At 46.9% G+C, this 7,181-nt stretch overlaps 1 pseudogene; it reads right to left on the bottom strand.

Annotated features, from left to right (window-relative positions):
- Positions 1 to 208: 208 nt before the first annotated feature.
- LOC142849576 (large ribosomal subunit protein eL8 pseudogene) lies at positions 209 to 1,031 on the bottom strand (annotated as a pseudogene).
- Positions 1,032 to 7,181: the final 6,150 nt, after the last annotated feature.

The following is a 7,181-nucleotide window of genomic DNA, read 5'->3' as shown; positions in this document are numbered from 1 at the left end:
TACTGGCCAATCAGTGTTTTATTAAACCAATTTGAGTGACAAATCTTTTATTGTTGTTGTTAACTTTTTTAGATTATTTTATTGACTGCTCCCCCCCTGTCTATCCCCTCACCTTCCACCCTCTCCCATGGTCCCCATGCTCCCAATTTATTAAGTGACAAATCTTTTTTTTAAGTTTTATAATTATATTTATGTACAGAAAACTCAGCAGTATATTTAACCCAGTTTAGTGGCGAGTTCTTTGGCCTTTGCCTTTTCCAGCTTGGCAATTAGAGCCACAGATTTAGGACCCAGGACGTTGCCTCCCCAGTGGCGGCGGATCTCATCATATCTGTCGTTGTAATTGGTCCTAATAGCTTCCACCAGCTTGGCCAGAGCACCCTTGTCTTCCGAGTTAACCTGTGTGAAGGCAACAGTGGTGCTCGTCTTCCTATGGACCAGCCGCCCCAGCCTGGCCTTTCCCTTGATGATGCAGTAGGGGACCCCCATCTTGCGACAGAGAGCAGGCAGGAAGACCACCAGCTCAATGGGGTCTACGTCGTGGGCAATCACCACCAGCTGAGCCTTCTTGTTCTCTACCAAAGTGGTGACTGTATTGACGCCCGCTCGAAGGACAGGTGGTCTCTTAGTCGGGACATCCCCTTTGCCGGCAGCTTTCTTCTCAGCACGGGCCAGCAGCCTCTGCTTCTTTTCCTGCTTGGTCTCTGGCCTGTACTTGTGGGCAAGTTTAAGCAACTGGGTAGCTGTTTGCCGGTCCAGGGCCTGGGTGAACTGGTTAATGGCTGGGGGAACTTTGAGCCGCTTATAGAGGATGGCCTTCTGCCGCTGCAGCCTAATGTAGCGGGGCCATTTGACGAAGCGCGTGAGATCTCTCTTGGGCTGGATGTCCTGCCCAATGCCGAAGTTCTTAGGTCTCTTCTCAAACAAAGGATTCACCACCTTCTTCGCCTCCTGCTTCTTCACGATGGCGGGGGCTGGGGCCACCTTCTTCCCCTTGGCCTTCTTTCCCTTGGGCATCTTGCCGGGCTGGAGGAGAGAGAGCTAAGTGACAAATCTTTACAGTGTACAAGAGCATTCTCCCACAGCACAAGACCAATCAGGTCACACTGAAACCATGAGCCCTAATGAACCTCTCCCTCTTGTAAGTTTATTTTCTCACAGTCACAGAACACTGTCTGTCACACAGCTCATCCGAGCTCCACAGTCAGACCTCCTGGGAGGAGTCACAGTATAGTCCACAGTCACCCTAGTTACCAGAACCAGGTGCACATTGCTTAAATAGTAACCGGCATGCGGTAGGGGATCATAAATGTTTGCTGGAGGGATAAACGAGGAAACAACTTTTTCCCATGGCCTCCATGGCTTGTGGCCCACACACTGCCATAAAAAAGCTGGTTTTCTCAAAGGTAAATAAAATAATGAAAATCAGTAAGAGGATATAGCTCAGTGGTAGTGTTTGTCTGGAATGCGAAAAGCCCCAGAACCAGAAGGAAGTGAGGTGTTTGTAGCCCCACATGCCGATTCCCTGTGGCCTGGACTCTACCCCTAGCTCTGACCTGTGCTATCTCTCAGAGTAAGCGCGTGCTTCTGACATCTCAAAAAGTCATGTCACCCTGACACCCTCCTCTGTGATCCAGTCTACCTTCTGTTCTCCGCACACACCAGCATCCCAGATAAACCTATGGTGAATTCCATAATGGATAAATACTTTTAAACGGCAGTAAGTTCTATCCTGACTGCTTCCTTCCTAGTCTTTCTCCTGATGCAGCTCAGATGGAAACGGGCTCCCTGGGCAGCGCAGACCCTGGGGGGTTCAGGAGGGGCTGTCCCCTCTTTATTAGATCAGTATGACCAACGCGAGGTGTCCACTACAAGCCTTTCCTCACAGAGCTGGGTCTTCAACTAGAAAAGCCCAAGCCTCTGCCAGGCTGCAGCTCATTGGCAGAGTGGCTGAGTCCCCTGGTTGTGCACCACAGAGAGAGACAGAGACAGGGAGCAAGGAACAGTAATTGCTTTGTTCTCTTTTCTGTGACAAAAAAAAATCTTCAAAAGCAGCTTAAGAAAGAAACACTTTATTGGGGGTCATGGCTTAAGAAGAAGGGGTACAAACCATCACAGTCTGGAAGGCATGGGAGCAGGAGTGGGGGTGCACAGGTGGTCACATTGCATTCACAGTCTGGAGGCAGAGAGTAAGCAGGAAGTAGGGCCCCCAGTGACCACCAGCAAGACTTCACCTTCTAAAGGCTCCACAACCTTTCACAACAGCACCACCAGCTGGGGACCCAGTGTGCAAATACATGAGCCTATGGGAGACATAGGTATTCAAAGCATAACAATAGGCTATGCTCCTACACAAACGCGCGTGCACGCACACGCACACACACACACACACACACACACACGTGGAGAAGGAGGAATGACAGGTTGGCTGGTCTTGGGGCAGGAGCACACTGGGTCCACCGGTTGGGAAAAGCTCCCCATGACTGACTTCCCCTGCACGGCAGTTCCTTCCTTGAGACAGAATGAGACAAAAAGATATTCTCTTCAGGTCTATCACTCAGCATCCTCCTCAACCAACACTGGAAGGAAATCAAAGAAGCAATGGAGTAAGGACTGCTTCAGGTGCATGCCCAAGGAATCCCGGAACAAAGCAGAAGGCACTGGCTGTATCAGTCTCCTAAGAGCATGAGAGGCCGTGTCGCTAATTCTCCAAGGACTTGAGGCAGAGGTGGGGTTGGGGGTGCTGTCTTGGGACAAGGCTGTCAAGGTAGGTCCTTTGGAGGAAGGCAAGTTCCTGCCACAAGGGTTCTCTCTTCCAGACAGATAGGAATGGGGTCTGGAAGCCAAACAGTGGGAACCAGGAGTTGGCTTGGCGCAGACCCTAGGGTCCAGCCTGGAGCTCACTGGCCCTCATCCCTGCCAGATGTATAAGTCCCTGCCCAGTGTCACCCTCCCCCACAGCCCTCCTTCCTACCCAGTGACACTGCCATTCATTCTCAGACTGTGCTGCAGCTCAACACCTGGAGCTCCCCATCACCCTGTTTATACTCTCCCACATCTGCACAGACCCAGTCACAGCCCAGTGTGTTTCCTCAACACCTGTCACGCCTCCTTCAGCAAGGAGCCAACCTTTCTGTTTCCTCCTTTTGTTAAATTTGAACTTATAATAATTACTAAAATCAAAGTTGTCCCTAATAAAAGGGACCAATGATAAAAGATAAAATTTAACATGTAGAAACACTGTGTGTGTGTGTGTGTGTGTGTGTGTGTGTGTGTGTGTGTGTGTGTTGTCTTTAATCCTAGCACATAGGAAGTGGAGGCAGGCAGATCTCTCTGTGTTTGAGCCAAGCCTAGTCTATACTGTGAGTCTCTGGCTACCTAAAGCTACATAGTGAGACCCTATTTCAAAAATCAAACCAACAAACAACAACAATGACAAAAACATTTGTGGATAATGAGTTAGGGATATAGGTCAGTGGGTAGAGTGCTTGCATAGCATGCCTGAAGCCCTGGGTTCAATTCCCAGCACCGCATAAACCAGGCCTAATGATGCATGCATATAATCCACAACTTGGAAGTTCAGAAGTTCAAAGTCATCCCTAGCTGCACAGCTAAGTTTAAGGCCAGCTTGGGCTACATGAGACCTTATCTCATAGGAAAAGCAAAAAGTAGATGTATTCATCACCCAGCTCTTTGGACCATAATACCTTAGTTGCTATAGTTTGGATCTATAGTGTTCTCCTCGGGGGTTTTTCTGTTAAAGGCGCTGTTAGGAGGTGACAGGACCTTTAAGAGGAGAACCAGTGAGAAGTCTCAGGTCAATGGAAGCATACCCTTGATGAGATAGTGGGAATCCAGATCTTCTCTCTCTCTCTCTCTCTTCTGACTTACGTGAGTTAAACAGCTTTCTCCACCACATATGACAACCTCAAAATGCTCCCGAAACCACATGATCAAAATCAACAGGACCAAGTAACCACAGATTAAATCTCCCAAAACTGTGAACCAAATTAAATGTCAGTTACAATAACCAAGTTGACCAATGCATCAGTAGATAGGAATCCATTCACATTATCAATACAGATATCTGTAAAATGTGGCTATGGAAACAGTGTTAGAAAGTGTTAGAAAACCAAGTCTGGGTTTTGTCGTTAAATCAGCTGAGCTGGAATCTTAAATCCAGTTGTGTGATCATCTAGTCACGTAGAACAGATATGGCATCTGTGTAATGGCATGGACATCAGTGAAGCATGTAAAATCCATCAAGCATGGTAAAATATACATTTTTAAAAATCCACCCCCATTTCAAAGTACAGAACTCAGGAGCATGTCATAAATCCACAAAGTTTTGCAGCCTTATAAACTCTTATCTAGTTCCAGAACATTTTTATCAGCCCAGGAGGATACTCCACCCTGCGGAGTCGACGCTCCCCTGCGCCCTTCCTCCCAGTCACTAGCATCTGGCAGTCTGCTTCGAAGGTCTACAGAAAACCACTACCTTTTATCCCCATCCTTTCTTGTCATCTTTGTGTTTCTTAGTAGCGTTAATCATATTTCTCTCATCAAGCAAACAAAACCAAGCTTTAAAAAACAAACAAACAAAGCAGGAAAATAATAAGAAACTTTAAATTAAACATGCAGAAATTATTTCACATATCCCCTTCTGAGACCGCGCTGCTTCTCTCATTCAACTTTTTTGTTTTCTGACAGGTCTCATGTAGCTCAGGCTAACCCTGAAGTTGCTATACAGCCAAGGGTAGCCTTGAGCTCCTGGTACTCCTTACTCTACTGAATACTCAGATCATAGGGGTGCATCACCACATCTGGCCCGAGCATCTTCCGTATTTCTGCATTCTCCATCTTACTTACTGGAAATCTTATAGCCTAGCTCTCGCCTTCCTAGTAGCTAAATCCCTGTTCTCGTTCCAGCTCCTGTCCCCTTCATTTCTTTGCACTATAGGCAGACAGTACCTGCCACCCTCCACCCTCTCCCTTGTCCACACAGGCTCCTGGCTTCCTAATCTCCTCCTTCATCTCTCCTCCAGGGACCACGCCCAAGGCCCCTGCTTCCTCAGATGTCTGGATGCGGGTGACTTCTAATTCTTGCCTAGTTCTCTGGACTGCACATCGCCCCCACTAATCTTCAAGACACCTAGGTATTTTAAATGTCTTCCCAAACTGGTGTGTGGAAATCGTTTGGAGGTGGAACTGTTGAAGATGACTAAATTATGACTGGGCTGATGTCACTGTCACAGAAGTGAGTTTGTTGCCTCAAGGCTGGGATGTCACATAAGTTCAGCCCCTTCTGCTGGCTCTGACCCTTCCAACCCTCTGCTTCCAGATAAAGGCAAGAAGGTCCTTGCCCAGTGCTGTCTCCTTGATCTGGAAATCCAGAGATTTGAGAATAAATGTCTTATCTTTATTGAGAACCCAGCTTGGGATATCCTGTTATAGCAATACAGATACACTGAGACAAGATTTCAAAGTTGACATATCCAAATCTGATTGCCTGGTACTTGCTTGACTACAAACTCAGATTTTCAGTCATCTGTGTACCCTCTCTTCTAACTTTTTTTCTATTAGGATGACCAACCCTATGAACTATAATTCACAAAACACTCCTTCCTGCTTGTAAACCTGGGTTTCCATGGTCTCAGTGTCCCAGAATCTCTTTCTTGAAGTCTCCTGTTCTTTTTATTCTCAATGTCCTTCCTATAACAAGAATTACATCTTTTTAGTATTTTTATGTGTCCAGATATTTTGCCAGCAGCACAAGTGTGCAGTGCCTGAAGAGGCCAGAAGAGGGCGTGAATCCTCTACAACTGGAGTTACAAACAATTCTGAGCAGCCATGTGGGTGCTGAGAATCGAACCTGGCTTCTCTGCAAGAGCATCCAGTGCTCCTAGCTGCTGTGCCATCTCTCCAGCCCCAAGAATTACATCTTCAGAGCTGCGAAGATGGCTCAGTGGGTGAAGGCTCTTGCCCCTGATCTGAGTTAGAACCCAGGACCAATATGGTAAAAGGAGAAAACCTGTTCCTAAAAGTTGTGCTCTGAACTCCACACACGTCCTGGGGCAAGCAACTCACCTCCTCATAAACACAACAACAAATAAATAATTGTAATTTAAAATTTTTAAGGAATTCTATCTTAAAATGCAAAAGTGATTGGGTGTGGTGGCACACCTCCTTAATCTCGGCAGTAAGGGGCAAGAGGGTCGTGAGTTGAGGGCCTACCAGTGCTGTAGTAAATTGGAGGCCAGACTGACTTACATGAGACCCTCTCTTTATAAAAAGAAAAGGTAGGGACTGGAGAGATGGCTCAGAAGTTAAGAGCACTGGCTGCTCTTCCAGGGGACCTGGGTTCAATTTCCAGCACCCACATGGCAGCTCAACAGCTGTGTGCAACTCCAGTTCCAGATCTGACACCTTTACACACACTCAGGCAATGCACACTTCTTTTATGTGCAACTCCAGTGCACATGAAATAAAAACAAAAGAACAAACGTAGAGCTGGTGGTGGTTGCATTTGACTGGGTCTACGCCCTGGAAAACAGTCATGGTCCAGGAACAAGCCAGTCAGCCATTTCCCCTCAGCCCAGAAACTGGTACAGACCAAGTCAGAGCCCATGATGTTGTTCTGGACTTCCTTCTGAGTTCCAGGGACTCATACCTCTTTGCACTGCTTAAGAAGGGTACATAAGGCAAGCTATGGATTTTTGCAGGCACAGTAAACCAGGGCTGCAGCCACCTAGAAAATGAGGAAGCCTCCCTTCACCCTCACAGGTCCCTTAACAGTCTGTTTTTAATGTATATGGGAGGTTTTCCTCAATATATATGTCTACCATATGCATGCAGTGCCTACATAAGCCAGAAGAGGATGCTGGATTCCCCAGAACTGTAGTTGCACATAGTTGTGAGCTGCCGTGTGGGTGCTGGGAATTGAACCTGGGTCCTCTGGAAGAGCAGTCAGTGCTGTTAACCATTGAGCCATCCCTCCGGAGCCTCTCAAGATCCTTCCACTCAGAGCTATATACCTCTCCTCTATTATTTAAAAATGATTTGATATATAGCACTCTTTCCCTGATTTCTTTCATACCTAAAATAATCTAAATTGGACTGTATGATCCCTTTGAGTGGATGAGACAGTGTGTCACTAAGTAGTCCAGGCTGGCCTCAGACTT

The sequence above is a fragment of the Microtus pennsylvanicus genome, chromosome 5 (genome assembly GCF_037038515.1).
Source record: "Microtus pennsylvanicus isolate mMicPen1 chromosome 5, mMicPen1.hap1, whole genome shotgun sequence".
In the NCBI taxonomy this organism is placed as follows: domain Eukaryota; kingdom Metazoa; phylum Chordata; class Mammalia; order Rodentia; family Cricetidae; genus Microtus; species Microtus pennsylvanicus.
Note: the sequence above shows the minus strand (reverse complement) of the source record. Positions and strands in the feature narration are given on the sequence as shown.